General features: G+C 37.6%; 1 protein-coding gene across 13 annotated transcripts in view; it reads right to left on the bottom strand.

Annotated features, from left to right (window-relative positions):
- Window positions 1-17,802, bottom strand: part of LOC131688555 (fat-like cadherin-related tumor suppressor homolog) — a 690,234-nt gene that overhangs the window by 344,099 nt on the left and 328,333 nt on the right. The gene's annotated exons all lie outside the window — the stretch shown is intronic.

Raw genomic sequence — 17,802 nt, 5'->3', positions numbered from 1 at the left:
TTGATGGAGAAACGCGACTAACTTATGAAAAGGTCGTAATAAAACAAAATAATTGTGTTTATTTTATATGTGAACGATATTTATTTATAATTAATTAATATCAACAGACACAGTGTGGTCCTAATGATAATTTCTTAATCTATTTAAAAAGTCAACATGTAATCTGCTACGTGGAATGTGAAGATCGAACTCGGATGACACTCTGTTGAAAGTCCGCTGCAAACCAATGATGGCACCGTTTACTCCATAGTTAGTCCGGCGAAGAGGTAATCGGAGGAATAAATTATTGCGAAGGGCGCGAGGGCGAACATTCATATTTATCGCACTGAGAAGCTCGGGGCAGTCAATTCGATCTTGCAAAATATCCGAAATCGTCATAGCACGGAATAGATCCCGTCGCACTTGCAATGTATCGAGTCCAATAAGCAAACCCCGGCTTTCATAACTTGGCAGCTGGTGAGGATTGCTCCAAGGCAATCGACGAAGGGCAAACCGAACAAATCTGCGCTGTACTGTCTCAATTCGATGGACACCGTTGAGATAATGAGGGTTCCACACAACTGAACAATATTCCAGAGTTGATCGAACGAGTGAGCAGTAGAGAGATTTCAAGCAGTAAATATCTGAAAAGTGCTTAGATATTCTCATTATGAACCCCAAACAGCGTGATGCCTTTGCGACAATATAGCTGATATGCTGTTTAAACGTCAGTTGTTCATCGAGAAAAACTCCGAGATCTTTGACGCAATTCGCTCTGTCAATTGTGGATTCAGCTAGACAGTAATTGAATCGAATTGGCGTTTTTTTCCTCGAGAACGTAATGACCGTACATTTCTTGGGGTTTAGGGTCATTCGGTTGATCTCGCACCATTCCGCAAAGGTTTCCAGTTGGCGTTGAAGGAAAGCTGCATCATCAGTATTCCGTATTCTATGGTATAACTTGAGGTCGTCGGCGAAAGACAACCGTGGTCCTTCTAAACAAAAGTTAACGTCGTTGAAATACAGAAGAAAAATCAATGGACCGAGATGGCTGCCTTGCGGAATACCAGATGAAGCAAAGAACTCTTCGGATACACAATCACCTATCTTGACTGCTAGACGACGATCACTGAGATACGATTGCATCCAACGGAGAATATTAGTACCAAAGCCAAGTCTATCCAATTTTGCCACTGCAATAGCGTGATTTATCTTGTCAAAAGCAGCTGAAAGATCCGTGTAGATAACATCAGTTTGAAGGCCGTCCGACATAGCATCTGTAACATATGTTGTGAACGACAGAAGATTCGTAGATGTTGAACGTTTCGGCATAAATCCATGCTGAGTATCGGAGATATACTGTTTGCAGTGGCTGGAGATGGGTTCCAACACAGCCATTTCAAACAGCTTAGGAATTGCGCTTAGCGTTGTAATACCACGGTAATTGTCAACTACCTTTTTATCACCTTTTTTGGGAACTGGAAACATGAAGGAGGATTTCCAGAGTTCGGGAAATACTCCGGTTGATAGCGACAATTGAAACAGATGACAAAGAGGTTCAATTAGACCGGCAGAGCATTTTTTTAGAATAATAGTTGGTATACCATCTGGGCCTGCCGAGGTTGAAGCCTTCATTTTGCTAATCGCCAGTTGTACCATATTATTGTCGATATTGATAGAGTTCAAAGACTGGTATGATTGAGGTACATTGAGAGCCGCGCGTGAAGCCTGGGTCGGTGTCAGTTTCTCGTTGGAGAAAACACTCGCGAACTTTACAGAGAATAGTTGGCAGATCTCCTGTAAACTAGAGCTCATACGTCCTCCATAGCTCATCGTTGAAGGCAACCCGGATTCCTTTCTTTGCTCGTTTACATGCTTCCAGAATGTTTTAGGTTCGGACTTCAACTTACGTTGCACGTTTCGCAAGTAATCGGCATGGCAACGCTTCGATGTCTTTTTATAGACTTGGTTAACATGAACGTAGTGTTGTCGCAGCACGTAGCCCCCAAACTTGGAGTACTTCTTCAGAGCGGCTCTTTTAGTCGCTTTTAACCGTCTCAGCTCGGCAGTGTACCACGCTGGGTGCTTAGATTGAAGGCCACTTCTTTTGGGTACATAGCGATCGATAGCATAGCTCATAACATTGGAGAAGGTCTGCACTGCAACGTTGACATCATCATTGTCGAGAATTTCAGTCCAGTGGATATTCGACAGGAAGTCAATAATGCTATTATAGTTGGATTTTCTAAAATTATAGCTGACGGTGTCAGAAGCATTGCAGTCATGCTTCACTCGAATCGCTTCAAGCAATATATGCAGGGGAGGGTGATGTCTAACAGTCTTTACCAGGGTGTTGTTAAAACAAAAGTTAAAATATCTCGAGAACTACTACATTTTAGAAATATTTGTTAAGAGCATTTCGATTTAAAATGGCGTTTAGAATCATATTCAAAAAGAAAATCGTATTTTTGACTGCAAATAGTAAGAATTATAAAAAAATGTCAATAGTTGTTGTTAGGAAAACTTTTTTATTGAAAGCTGCTCCAGCATCCAAATACACTAAAAAAGTTGCTTTTACGTCTTTAAAACGATAAACATTAAATTTTTGACATTTTTTGATGGGGTAACGCGAATAACTTTTAAAAAGAGCATAATTACACGAATTAATTGTTTTTGAAGGAGCAAATATCTCGAAAACTATCGCATTTTGGAAGATTTTTGTTAAATGCATTTTGATTTTAAATGGTGCTTAGAATTATATTCTGTAATAAAATTACAATTTTGTATGTCTATTAGTATGAAATTTAAAAACATGTACGAAGTTATTGTTAGAAAAACTTTTTTACCGATTTTTTCTCCATCATGCAATCACAATCAAAATGTTTCTTTTCTCTTTAGGTTTTTGGTAACAAAATATAAAAAGTTTAAAAAATGGGGTTTTTCGCAATTTAAATTTTTATCATAAATTTTTGTTTTTTTTTTTTTTGAAAAATGACAACATTTTTTTCAGTGTGTATTTTTTCGGACATAAGTATTCATTCCCTGTAACTTGTTCTCAGATAGTTTTGCTGTATAAAATACAGTAATCAAACAAAAAAATTTTGAAATTCATGCACGTAGAAATGTTTACGCCCTTATGAAAAATTACTCTTGTATCAAAATATTCCAATTGCCAGAGAATATCATGAAAATTCATACAGCGAACACACCTGCAAAGTTTCGTTCGAATCGACGATGGTCATATTTTGCGATCGGCCGGTTTCTCATGGCATCCCTCTATTATTAAGATATAATATGCTTGCGCAGTAAAGTGATTTTTGCAGTAGGAAGTTTTAAACTTACTTGTCATGTGAATAAAAGGCTACACAAATCCTAAGTTAAACTAATTCATAAATTATAGAGATTTTTGTCGGAAATTGTTTATAATACTGTTCATCATGATTTCTAATGTTGCTATGTTTGCGAGTCTGTGCAAATTGTTTGTGCTAAACTAGCGAGGACGCTGTGCGCCTCTTTTGAAGCGTTTTCTTCCTAGTAGCAAAACGTGTCCAAATTAGCACTGTATATAGCATTGCCGGTCTAAGTATTTGTTTATAAATTAATAGTTTGTTCTTTAAGCAGAGCCTAGAGTTTCTGTCAAAAAAATGTTATATATTTGTTGCATTTTGTTTGGATCCTTAAAAGTAAATTTTTTATTGTAAATCCAGTCCAAGTATTTAACTTGATCTGACCACGTTAAATTCAAACCATTAAATTTAAAAATATTGGCATGATTTGGTTTAAGAGAAGAAGTATTTGGCTTGCGGGCTACAAGCTTCGTTGCAGTCATCTGCAGATAATTTGAAGACTCCTACCTGTGGCTGAGATGCTAGTATCAACGCAGAAAAGCAACTTTTTACAGCATACGGGTAGATTAGGAAGATCGGAAATAAAAATATTGTATAGGATTGGTGCGACGCTTGACCCTTGAGGGACGCCTGCTTTAACGGGTATTAGATTTACAATTCTGATAAGATAGGGTACGGTTAGTAAAATAATTTTTAATTATCTTTATTATGTAAATTGGAAAATTGAAATCCCACATTTTGGCAATTAATCCTTTGTGCCAAACACTGTCGAAAGCTTTTTAGATGTCTAGAAGAGCAACTCCACTGCAATAGCCCTCAGAGATATTTGCCTTTATCATGTTAGTGTCTCTCACATGTTGATGAGTAGTTGAATGTCCAATACGAAATCCAAACTGCTCGGGAAAAAAATAAAATACTCATTGATATGGTACATCATTCATGATTTTTTTCAAAAAATTTACTAATAGAAGGGAGCAAACTAATTGATCGATAGCTAGATGCTTGTGCTGCATTTTTATCTGGCTTCAGAATAGGAATTGACATTTTTTCATCTTTCAGGAACATTTGTTGAATATTGTAACCAAGTATATCATGGTGATTTCAAAGCATCTTCTCAATCGATTTAAAAACCTTTTTGCCTTTCTCAATAGAAAGGTATTGCAATTGCTCTGAAAACCGACTTTTTAACGGAGGCCCGGAGGGCCGAGTGACATATACCATTCGATTCAGTTCGTCGAGTTCGGCAAATGTCTGTGTGTGTATGTATGTGTGTATGTATGTGTGTATGTATGTGTGTGGGTGTGTATGTGTGTGTGTCACTCATTTTTCTCAGAGATGGCTGAACCGATTTTGACAAACTTAGTCTCAAATGAAAGGTGCAACGTTCCCATAGACTGCTATTGAATTTCTAATGGATCCGACTTCCGGTTCCGGAATTACAGGGTGATAAGTACGAACACGCAGAAAATGTCGATTTTAATAAATTCTGCAATGAATGTATAAAGGTGAAAAATTTTCCAAAATATGACCACAACTGCTTCGATTTGTAGTATTAGGTCACTAACATCCATTCAAAGTCTATTTGGCCACATTGGCCACCATCCTTGGTTCCGGAAGCCCCGGCGGAAGTATCTAAATTCAGAATAACAGTCACATCGGTTTCTCGGAGATGGCTAGACCGATTCGACTAAACTTGGCCTCAAATGAAAGGTATTGCGTCCCCGTAAATGGCTATTTAATTTCATCCCGATCCGACTTCCGGTTCCGGAGTTACAGGTTGTGGCGTGCGATCACATAGCAAATTGTGATTCAAACCGATACTCCGATGAAAGCAAAAAAGGTAAAAATTTCGCTAAAATGTCTCTCAAACAACTTAAATTTGCTGTTCTAGGTCACCGACGGCCAACCAAACTTTCGTTGACTACATTGACCACCATAGACGGTTCCGGAAGTGCCCGGGAAAAGCGGCCATCTTTCAAAATTTACGAACTCACATCAGTTTCCCTGAAATGGTTGGGCCGATTTTCACAAACTTAGTTCCAAATGATAAGTCACAACATTGACGACCCGCTTGCCAGAATTTGTGCTTTTGCGCTAATCTGGCCCAGATTCCACTATTCAAAGACTCATTGATGTTTTGGATGTGAGCTCCTTAGCATCTTTCTAATAAATCATTAGATGATAGACTCTCGTAAATCCTGACATGTTCGAATGGTTCTAAAGTTCCTTTTGCTTCAGCCTGACGCCACTTACACCAACTGTCCTCGCCGGGTGACCACTTTGACTGTTGGGGATTTTCGTACCATGACGAGCAGCGTTCGAGGGAAGCCCAGATTGCATTTCGCATATATTCTACAGAATTGGAGTTTCTCCGAATCGCCAGCCCATAAAATTTTTTTAGCTTGCCGATTGATTTGAACGTCAACTTTCCCTTTCCTTTCCCACCGATACCTTTGTTTTCTTTCTTCAATTTCCGTGATCTCGTTCCCATATGCTTCTCAACATGCCCGATGCATTCTTTCTTCCGTACGATAATCTCGTCCCAAAAAAAAACAAAAAACCATTCACGGACGCTCACATATATATAAACCGTCAAGAATGGACCGGTGAATTCTTTAAACAATGATTTTTCCATGGACAAGCGCCATCGTGGTGCGCTTAGTATCTCAGAAACATGCCAAAGAATATGATTTTCACCAAATGCTTTCGGTGGCGTATTCTCAGATACATATAACTTATTGAAATTAAACAAAGAAAAAACATCGAGTTTTTGAAACCATTAGAGTAGAAGTTAACCCCCTTAAGTTCTTTTTGTAGATCCCGATAAATACATTTCGTAGCAGGATCACGAGAACGTTGATATTAACGTCTTCGATCATTCTTGAAGGGAATCAGAAGTTGAAGATCGTCATCAATAATAGGAGTATTAAATTTTAGCTGTGTTGTTGGTACTCTTAAATTTCTAGCATCAACTAGAGAATCATTTAAATTTTGTAATGCCGTATCAATGTCAGCTTTATCTTGAAAATCATGATCATGATTAAAATTATTCTCAATATAAGTTTTGTACCTTTCCCAATTCCCTTTGTGATAATTAAACACTGAACTAATGGGATTAGAAACAGCTTCTTGAGAAAGTGAAGAAATTACTGGAAGGTGATCAGAATCAAAGTCAGCATGTGTAATAAATTCGTTACAAATATGACTTTGATCTGTCAATACCAAACCAATTGTTGATGTATTCCTTACAGACGAATAGCATATGGGTCCATTCGCCCTCTCCTCACCCCCTCAATCAATCTGCTCTCAAATCACACCACCACGCACCTGGCTTAGAACACCATCCCATCCCACCTCCCACGGACCCACCATTCTCTCATCCTCATCAGCTTTACCCACTAAGCCTACTAAGCACCACTCTCACGCATGCCAAAATAAGTTTACAGAAAGACAACATTGAGCTCATGCTAATTAAGATATATAAGTGTTTAATTTTTGCTTTCAGTATTTCAGAATCGACACGTAGTTCATAAAGTTCGTGGCTGGCGAGCCATTATATATAGGTACGAAGTGTATTAAGAATGTAAGAAACCATTTCCACAATTATATGGAACATAGCCAGCCATGGAATCATAGTTTTCAGAAATGAGAAAGGCACAAATGCACAACTAGGTGGATTAAAACCAGTTTTCCTATAAAGTTTCCTATTATTTCCTCTCAGACATGCAATTTAAACTACCATTATATCCGCTCTATAGCGTGAAATTTTAATTCATCATCATCAATCATTTAGGTTATTCGAAGCGTTATACTTCATGGATCTGTCTAAATCAAAAACAAGGATTTCCGCATGCATCATCAATTGAACATATAAATAAAAGAATGTTTCACTGCAACCAACAAATATCTATCTAGGTCACAATCATTCGAATTACACTCTCCATATCTCTCGATATACGCGACCCGGGAGGCTTCGAGAGAAAAAGAGCTGGTTCCACTTCCGACTATCCGAAAGGACAGAATGTATCGCAGGATGATCCAAATATGGAAATATTCAGGATCACTGCCAGTGCAGTGTACCAGGCACAAACCTCCCGGCAAGCAGTCGAAACACAAAATAATAACTCAACCGCACGACTACTCGTTTGAACCATTTTCGGGTATTCGGATGATGGATGGCTTACTCAGTATCTTTCCACTCTTCCACAGAAGTATTATGTATATCGGTAGGCATTTTGCCCCCCCATTGCATTGCCAATCTACCGACTAAATGGGAAGAGTTCGTGTTCCGGGCTTCCACTAACAAATGGCTCTTTTCCCGTGAGAAATCGCATTGATTTCCCACTCTGCTCATTGGTTCGGTTCACCCTATTGTATGATGTGTTGTTGCCGAAATGATGAAAATATATAAATTTTATTTCGATTTATCCCGCTCTGGCAGGATCCGGTTGGGATGGTGGCTAGTGCAGCTCGTTGTAGGTTTTGATTTTTCAGTGCTGTGTCTTCGCATGATCTACAATCTGTTGAAACCACCCGGATGCCAGACCGAACAATATTTTTTATGCCTGCTGGTTTCTACCGGATTTGGATGCAGTACAACATTTCACCATTGGTGCGGGAAAAGTTTTCGCTTTGCTTCTATTATCTCATCAAAAACTATATTCAATTGTTCGTTCCGTACATCAGTACTAGGCTGGCGCTAGGACAGAAGGAGCAGAAGGATAGCGTAAGGTAGAAACCAATCTCTGCCTGGCAACAATAAATTCAATCTATAGTGGTCAATTCCGTGCCAACATGTTTTTCTTTATGGTCCATGACACGACAGCTCTTCGGATCCAAACATCCTTCCAACAACGTGATCGAAAGCTTATACGTAGATGTAGGTATCCTCCCCGGGGTGTGTCGGAGATGTTGAGATAGGAGTGATGTTGGAGGGGAACGAAAAGAGATTTTGACCGTGCTTCTCCGGAAGATGATATTACTGACGTGCAGATTGTTCAATTTGACCCATCAAGGGGTTGCGAATTATGGGATCTATTCTGTTGCTCAATCTTTCTCTCAAGATTTATGTATATTCATCGGACGCTCCTGATTTCATTGAGCGGATGAATTGGGATTTTGATTGAAAAGGATCATCAATGTTCGGTTTATAGCGAGTTATGAAATATCGTCCAAACCTGCCGTTATCAAAAGGTCGTCAAAGTAATAGCAGAGATTGTTTGATGCGAAGAAGGTTTATCCCGACATAAGAGTTTATGAAGAACACGAAGCGGGAAATGAGGGGTGACGTTTATTGGAAGAAAGGGAGTCAAAATTGTTTGTTTGGTTTTAAAGGCCCCACATGCGGATATATGAGAACTTCATGAAACTAAACAACAACTAAACTGCCGTTCAACTCATAATTGTCCCATGTATATAGGGAAACCCATAGAACATGGGACAGTTATTCGTATAGCGGCAGTAAACTAAACACAAATCTTTAAGGTGTGTCTTTCGCGATAACCTAATGCAGATAAGAAGACCCAAATGAAATAATGCAATACATATTAAAAAAATTGCTTGGCTTTGCGGGCCTAGATCACTAATGACTAACCAAAGTAGCTTTGATCACATACATCATCTACGACGGGCTTGATCCTAAACAAGCAGGAACTAAAAAATTTTCAAAGGAGTGAGTAAACGAAATTAAAGAAATCGAGTTTGTATTTGTATATCACATGTCTTCGAAATGCACAAAACGTCGAAATTTTCTATTATCTCAAAAAATTGATGAAAATCGATTTTATGGGATTCATTGCGCTTCTCATTTCCGAGATATATTACAGGTTGATCCGACCTTTATAAATTACAAAATTAGTTGTCAGAAGGTTCGTGCAAATTAAATTTTTTGCAACTATAAGTGATCAAGGCCCATCCAGACAATTTGGAATTGTTTGGTAATTATTTCTAGTGGTGGTATGGAGAAAAATGAAATACAAAAAATGTTCTGACATTTTCCTTTCCATTTTAGCGAAATAATTTTTTTCTTATTTAAATGGATCATTACCATGTTCAACAATAAAATTATAATTCAAAAACAATATGATACACCTTTTAAAGTGTTTATGAAAGACATTTGGTGTTTTCAGTAAAGTGAGAGCTACAAATTTGGTGAAGGCATCATCTCAATACAATCATTTAAAAGAAAATTTATGAAAATATCTCACTTATAGGGGGATTAATCTATGAAAACTCAATATCAAAAGAAAAGGCATATTGCATCCATTGACTTTTCCAAAGATGGGCCTAAAATGTTTAGTCTTATTTCTAGCTATAGAAAAATGATTAAAAAATCGTCCAAATTCAATGTTAAGTAGGGGAGACTTGACCATGCGCAGAATTCTATTATTGGCTATGACGTGTTCTATTAGGTTCTTAAAATGTTTTCAAAAATATTTTTATAATTGTTTCGGTCCCTTAAGATAATTGAAATGATGTTCAAATAATTCGGTGGAGATTCCTCAGCACTTCAGGTGGCTTAGCCATTCTGTTCATCAAACAAGAGTGATATTGAATCTTACTTCTCTTTCGATAGATTCAATCAATATGTATATAGAAATGAATGCTTTTGACTGTTATGTACTTTCATGTCCAATAAAGGAACATAAACCTGACAACTTGGCAGTGACTTAGAAGTATCCCTAATAAGCATCGTATGATTTAAGAGCCTAACGTCGTGTTCAGGGTATCATCCTAACAATATGTGGAATCGTTGCACTATATGGGTCAAAGTTCGTGTATAATTTCTTTTTATTAGGGATAGCTGGAGCTGCATTTACGATGAAGGGAAAATCTTTTCCTATTAACAACAAAAAAAAACGAAAAATCCCTCTTCAGTAATGAAGGCCTGTTAACCAGTATCTTCTCGATTCTGAACAACCGCACAGGTTCCATCAGCGCCCCCAGGAAAATGAATTTTTATTCCAATTCAATTGAATCTGCCTCTCGTTTTTCTCCAGTACTTCCTCTCGCTTCCGCCTCACTTTACTGTTCGAGTGTTCCTCGGAATTGCAATGTGTGCATGTGTGCGGACAGCCATACAGAAAGCAGTCCACACTGTTTCCACCTCGCTCGACGAAATAACGACAACTCCAAGCGGATGGAGAAAAGCTACCATCATCCGCAACAGTTATCCTCCCATAAGACTAGCATAGAGCAAGCGGATGGTAACCGACGGCATGTATGTATTTACTTTGTACTTTGAGAATTGTCCTACCTACTGTAAAAGTTGAAAGGAACGAATGAGAGAAAAAATAAAATTCCAAGCGTTTTCCACTTTCTTGTCCCCGGTTGATAACGGGGTAAAATGGACTGTTTCTAGTTATGTATTCCAGACAAAAGAAAAGGGATTAATACTATTCTGGAAATTTGTTGCGAAAATGTTGGTACTTTCGTTTGTATGATCATTCGAAAGAAGTCCTACCGCGATGGTACGTGTTGCACCTTTTCGCCATACCGATCCGTTGCATGCACCATTCACGGTGGTTTATGTGTACCTTCAGATGGGTAACGAAACGTACTGCAGCTCTGGAAGGAACAGGACATGGATTGCATGGATGGATGAATATGCATTGCATGGTGGGTTGATGGTTAGAAAAGTTCTGAATAGACCTTGCTCGTCTGATTTTGTCGGTGAGTTTGTGGGCATTTATGCATGTGGCATCCACTGATGGGTAGTTGCTAAAGTGGAGTTGGATTGCATTGAAATCTAGAAAGTCGTTATTCTAAGTAAATATGCTTGAACTAGCGGTTCGCATTCCCGGTGTGGAATTGTTCCAAAGTTTTTTTTTTGGGTTGTGACTAATCAAGCATGCTATGGCTCTTAGAACAGGTCACGCATCGAATTCTGCGAGCCATCAACTTTACTGCATGGATAGTTGAGAGTTTGCAGGAAATCGAGCATTACATCTGGGAATACTGTTTTATCTTAAAAAGGCAAATTCGGTTCAATTAGCTTTAGATTATTATTTAAAATATGAAAACAAAGAATGTTAGAAATTTTAACTTTAGTAATACTCTACCTTCACGGTAGGTTTTATAAAATAACTTTAACAATATAATCGGCATCTTCATAACTAAAGGATATGAGAAAATGGGCTTTCTTCATTCACTTACTACCAAAACTAAAATTAACGAACGAATTGTCTAGAGCACCTTCGTTTTAAGATTGTTTTGCATGAAGACATGGGTTTTACAATGGAACCGGTTCATATCTTTGCTACTTTAAATATTCAAAAAATACTAATTAAAGAATCTGACGGACTATTTTATTATTTAGATTTTATTACTTATAAAATGTCCACTATCGCGGCAAATCAACATCGATTGTGTTTCCGCATATCCGGAGAGCAGTACTACCAAGTGCTATTATTCAGACCCCTCGATTTCTCAGAAAATCGTAAGACTTTCTGACTGTCGTGGAACCGCTATTATAAAACATTAATTTTGACAACTGAATCTAATTCTTCAGTTTTTTAGAAAGGAAATACGCGTTTCATTTTTTTGCCACCCTCAAAACAAAAATCATTATAATGGTAAAATCACAAATAAAAGTGAAATTAACAAATATTTTTTTCTTTATTTCGACTATTTGTAGTCACATTTTCTTTTTTACATTTTAACGACATTCAATTAGCTAGATATTACTGGGTAGAGAAAGTTATGAAGATTTGGAGCCATACTAATCAAGCGAGAGCAAGGATGTAGTTATGCTGCCTAAGCTCGACCCCCATCAGCAGAAGACACAAGTTAAGCCCGTAAGGTATTAGGCCTGTTCTAATGACCATGCCACTTCTAGTTTTCCGATCTATATACTTCACATCCTTGCTCTCACTTGAGTACTATGGCTCTAATGAATCTGCATAACTTTCCCTATCCAGTAATTTCTAGCTAATTGAATGTCGTTAAAATGTAAAAAAGTAACAAATAAACGCAGAGTTTTACAAATCGTTGCCCAGCGCTAGAATGAAGTAGAGCAAATGAATTTTTATAACCCCTATGTAGCTGACGTTTCAAACTAACAATTAGGACCTTCGACCGATAAGTTCTTACACATTTACCTACCTAAAAAGGCTTAGGTAAGGTCGAAAAGCCTCGGGTTCTACTCACAGACTGTAAAAAGTCACTTTCCAGTAATGATACTAGCATCTCTGTCACACTCTGTCACTTTCCAGATACTAGCATATGTGCCACAGGTAGGAGTCTTGGAATTATCTGCAGTCAACTGCAACGAAGCTTAAATATTTTCAATGATCACCTTTAAAAGGGAAAATGTCCACTAACGCGGCAAAAACAATATCGATTCGTTTTCCGCATATCCGAAGAGCTTCTTCTCTTAAACTAAATAATAACCATATTATGTAATTTTAATGGTTTGAATTTATCGTGGTTAGATCAAGTTAAATATTAGGGCTTGATTTACGATTTAAAACCTACTTTTATAAGGGTCACATTGAATGAATCCAAGCAAAATGCAACAAATATATAAAATATTTATACCTCCTTATAAACAGGAATTCCAGGATCTGCCTAAACAACATACTATTAACGCTCCAAGGATTCGGAATAAAATCCTGAAAATGTCCTCCCTGATTCAGCACAAATGAATTACACAGACTCGCAAACATAGAAATTTTGACGAACAGTATTATAAGCAATTTTCGACAAAAATCCAACAATTGCAATCACCAATTGCAACGATTACCTCTTTTTATTATTTATAAGTTAGTGTTTAAGATTTGTTTAGCTCCTTGCACACATAACAAATAGACTGAAAACTTCCCACTGCAAAATCACTCAACTACAAAAGCATATTATATTCTAAGAATAATTAACCAAATTATCTAAACAAAAGGACCACTTGTGGCTGAACACCCAATATATATTAGATATGTAATGTAAACTCATGGCAATGCCAATCGCGAGGGTCAAATACCCTAACTGTGGAAAAAGTTTGCTCTTTATGTTTGTAGTGAACTTACATACATCGTAAACCGATTTTGCAAATCTATAGCTTGTTAGAACGAGTATTCTAATTTTATGCGCATAGCCTGCGCGTGTTCTGACAAAGCAACCCATATCTCAGAAAGGAAACAACATATCCAAAAACAAAAGTAATGGTCCGTTCAGTCATTGCTGAGATAATAACACGCACACTAAGCCAGCCAAAAATTGTTCAGTAATTTTTCGACGACTTGCACAGTAAAGTGATATTTTTACGGAGCTGGCAGCAAATTGTTTAAAAATATTGCAGTAAAGTTTTCATTTTTAGTGATTTTAAGTAATTTTTCGAATAATGTGCTGAAACCCGCAATATTTTTCACTGAATTTAACAGCATTTTTGTTTTTACTCGGCACATAAACATTATCCAGTAAAATACTGTCTGATTGTTCGGCAAAATTGTACCAACAATTACCGAACCTCGTCAAAAACGTACAAAACAGGTACAGCAAATCATCTGTCAAGTCGCCATTTTCAGAGGAAACTGCTGACTGACCAGTATTTTTTGACGTTTGAATAGAACGAATCGCAGAGAGTTCGGTAACCGAATTATTTTACTAAATTGATTACCGAATGGTTTGCTGTTCAAGGCCCCAGTAAAATTTTACTGTACCCAGTAATTCAAATTAAGTGTGTGACATTATTGTACATACATACAGACACACACATACATACATTGTCCCAATTTGTCGGTCTGAATCGATTGGTATATGAAACTTGGTCCTCCGGGCATCTGAAAAAATGTTCGGAGTTGGAGCGAATCCTGTACATTTCTTTTGTAAAAAATGTAAAACGAAGCATCAATACAACAGCAGCATTTCTTTTCCTCCTACCGTAATATCAGAGGACGAAAGAGAAGCTTAGGAAGTGCATTAACACGTTTCCTGCCTGTTGGTGCAAAACATTTCCACATATCCCTCGTGGCCCTCTCCTTGGCATGGTTTTTCAATGGCCAGAAGGCACTCACTAGTTGTACATACTCATGTGCTCTACTTTGGTAGTTGTTATCTTTGAAAGAAATCGTTTTTGCTTGCCCTCGCGCTGATAGTTAAATGTGTCTGCAGAGGCGAAAGTCATAAGTGATGGGAGGGCAACGGGTTTGCAATCAACTATTACCTGGGGTGATCAATGATAAGCACAAGATCGAGTAAATGAAAACATAAGTTGAAATAAGCTTGTTTCGTTGGACGTGTAGTTAAAGGTTATCCTGCAAAATAACTGGGGCGAATCATAATCCCATCAAAGGATGTTTAGTTGAAAGTATGTCTGAAGTTCAGAATAATTATTTCTTTTACAGTTTATGATCGGCTGGAACTAACAAAGGAAATAAAAGCAAATTTTAATTTTGTTTGCATCGTCATTAACCTGAAGAAATATTGATCTTTGCACTTCGCTGGAGAAGCCGAATGCAAGAAGTAAGTGGTGGAACAAACCTAATGTTTCTCATCAGTTTCCTCCGGTAATCTCAATTTCCTAAAACGAATTTAATAATCTTCACTCAGAAAGGCATCAAGTGAATGTTGTCCGCTTTCTTTCTTTCGCACTTAGAATACATCGACAAAGCAAAAAACGTTCCCTGTTCAGAGCCGGCGGATGAAGTGGATGGTATGATTAGTACTCCCCATTTCGAAATGTTGGCACAAACTGAAAATTTGAAATCTGCAACGCAAGTGTGTCTCGAGCAAACAATGTGCGCGTTTGAAATCTTTGATGTTCCATGATTCCATTTGCATAAACGCACTAGAGCTGATTCAATGTGAATGTGATGCCCGTGTGCATATCACACACAAAAATACTAAAAATTCCGAGATCGAGAAAAGATAAACTTGAAAGTTATAAGACACCGAAAGCAGCTGCCATTGTTTAGTTCTATTAAATGGTCTGTGTTAAGTCAGACAGGACTAAGTGACAATGCATTGATTTCGAGAAAACTGAGTTTAAAGTTTGAATCGCAGAATCCTTTACATTATAATTTTAAACTAATTTTCGCATAACTCCTACTTACTATAACATATTTCAAATCTAGTAAAAGTCAAATGTAGCTGAAAAAATTCTTTACCCAGTGCTATCATTATCTCCTTTTTGTGATTTTGCGACTTAGTCCGGTCTGATTTAACACCGACCAAATGTAGTACTATAAATGACTAAAACAAAAACTTGCACAATTTCAGTTGGGCTTTGTTGAAAATGGCCGCCTTAATCGATACTAAGAGTAGCTCAGGATAATTTAAATTCAGAAGGATGATCAGATCATAACGCGAATTATTTTTGCGATATTATTACAGTGCGATAGAAACCTGCAGACGATTGTTTTTTCCTCTTTAACCCATTCATGCCCATGTTGTTTGTGGACAACAACCTTTTTAAACAGCTATAACTTTTGATTGAGGCAAGATTTGGTCACAAAATCAAGTAAGACTAATAAATGTAACTATTGTTTTTAATTTGAGTATCAACAGTTACACGGATCAGCTCTAGAACTGAAGTTATTGCAAATAATCTGATTGGATTGTGATGGAGCAGTGCTGCCAGAGACAGTATACATCAATGATGAAAAATGAATTTTTCATATAACTTCGTTATGTTGCAATATTATTGAAAACTAATAAAACTTATCAATTCACACTGTCTTTGATTACGTTGTAAATATTCCAGGAGAATTGTATTGAGCATTGGAAGGTAAAAATTGAGCAGCTTCTAGCACTGCGAGGGAAGCACCTATCTTTATGAAAAAAGGCTGTTCGTGTTTCTTGATTTCACCGTTTTCAAGGAAAAATAGTTTTGAAACTCTACATGCACTAGAAAAAGTTGGGCATGAAAGGGTTAATAATGGTCAGTTACTTTCGGCAGAAGCTGCCGGATACTGCCTAGTCATCTGTAGACGCCATTTATAGTTCTTATGTTATGGAAAGTGTGACTTGTGATTTCTTAGGTCACAATATCGTCGCTTTGGTCACTGAGCCCAGCTTGTATATATTTGTAAATATTGTTATTTTTTTGTCGTATAAATAAATAACAGTGTACGGTCTATCTCGTGTATTTGACGACGCCTGTTCTTTGTTTATACTTTGAAATTATTGTTCGTAAATGTCTAAGTAGGATTTAAACGTCAAACCGTTACTACTCCGTGCTTGCATGTTTGAGTCGCGTTTAAGTTCTGCTTAATAGCCCAGGTTGGTGTCAAACGTAGGTTTTGTTATTTTTTTGTTCAGAGATTTATTTATTTTTTGTCTATTTATTTATTTATTTATTTTTATATCTACTTATTTATATACTTATTTATTCATATGTTTATTTATTTGCTTATTTATTTATTTATATTTGTTATTTATTTTGCTTGTTTATTATTCATTTTGTTATTATATTTTTTTGTTATAATTGATCAATATTTAAAAAAAAATCAAGGAAACAAGTACCGCACATTAAATATTCTTGATAGCTTTTGTACCAAAAATATTTCGTGACACCAACCAAAACGATAAAATTTTTGTAAATGTCAACCGTCATCGTCCTGTCATCTCATCATCACCGTCATCAAATGCGGGGTGGGATGCGAGGAGGCGCGGTGGGTATATTTTGGAAAACGGACAGGGCAAGGATAAAATCTACCGCGAAAAAGTAATGCGGTCTCTAATAGTTAACCGGCCCGGAGGAGTGAAGACCCGCAGCAGCGATAGTCACCGACCACAAAGTGACCGCGCGTTTCGTTGAAAGTTTTCGGTATTTGTGCCAGTCGATCCTTAGGATCTAATTTCCCGCCGTTCAGAACCGCCACACGAACGCAAAGTTTTGTTCGGCCAGTCGAGTGGGATAAGTGTGGTTACCGGTTTTTATAGTACTACAGAAGTACGAGTACGTCGCGAGTGCAACAAAAGGTCAGTGTTTGGCGAAGTCAAAGAACGCCGTTGAAGACACCATTCCCTAAGTACCGGTAGGGTTTTGGTGGTAGTGACCGTAAAAGCTAAACATCCCACTCGACTTAGTGTTAGACACTCGTGTTTTAAAAGTGCGCATTGTACCACTCCCCGGGCCCCGTAGTGAAACGCAGGCCTCCGCTACGAATAGGCCGAGTTGCTGCTTCATCTGGAGTCCCCCGTCGCCATCGTCCGTCTGTTCCTGAACCACCCTCGAAGCCCATCCCGCATCCAGCATGAAGAAAGTCGACCAACGATCATCACGGCCGCAACGGTATCGCCAAGAGAAAGTTTTCGTCGAATAAAAGTGCGCAAGTAAAAATTCAAAAACAATATTTTCTGTTTCTTTTTCAAAAGAATAACTAATAATAAATTAAAAGTGTAAGGTCTCTATATACAAGTTGTGTCGTCCATTTTGTTTACAGTGCATTCCTTTAGGTACTTGTTTCCGCCGAAAATTAATTACGATTCGCTCAGTGACCATAGTGTGGGAAGAAAAGTCCGCCCAGTGTGAATTTCTCCC

This window comes from Topomyia yanbarensis, chromosome 3 (assembly GCF_030247195.1).
Source record: "Topomyia yanbarensis strain Yona2022 chromosome 3, ASM3024719v1, whole genome shotgun sequence".
In the NCBI taxonomy this organism is placed as follows: domain Eukaryota; kingdom Metazoa; phylum Arthropoda; class Insecta; order Diptera; family Culicidae; genus Topomyia; species Topomyia yanbarensis.
This window is presented reverse-complemented; position numbering and strand designations above follow the sequence as displayed.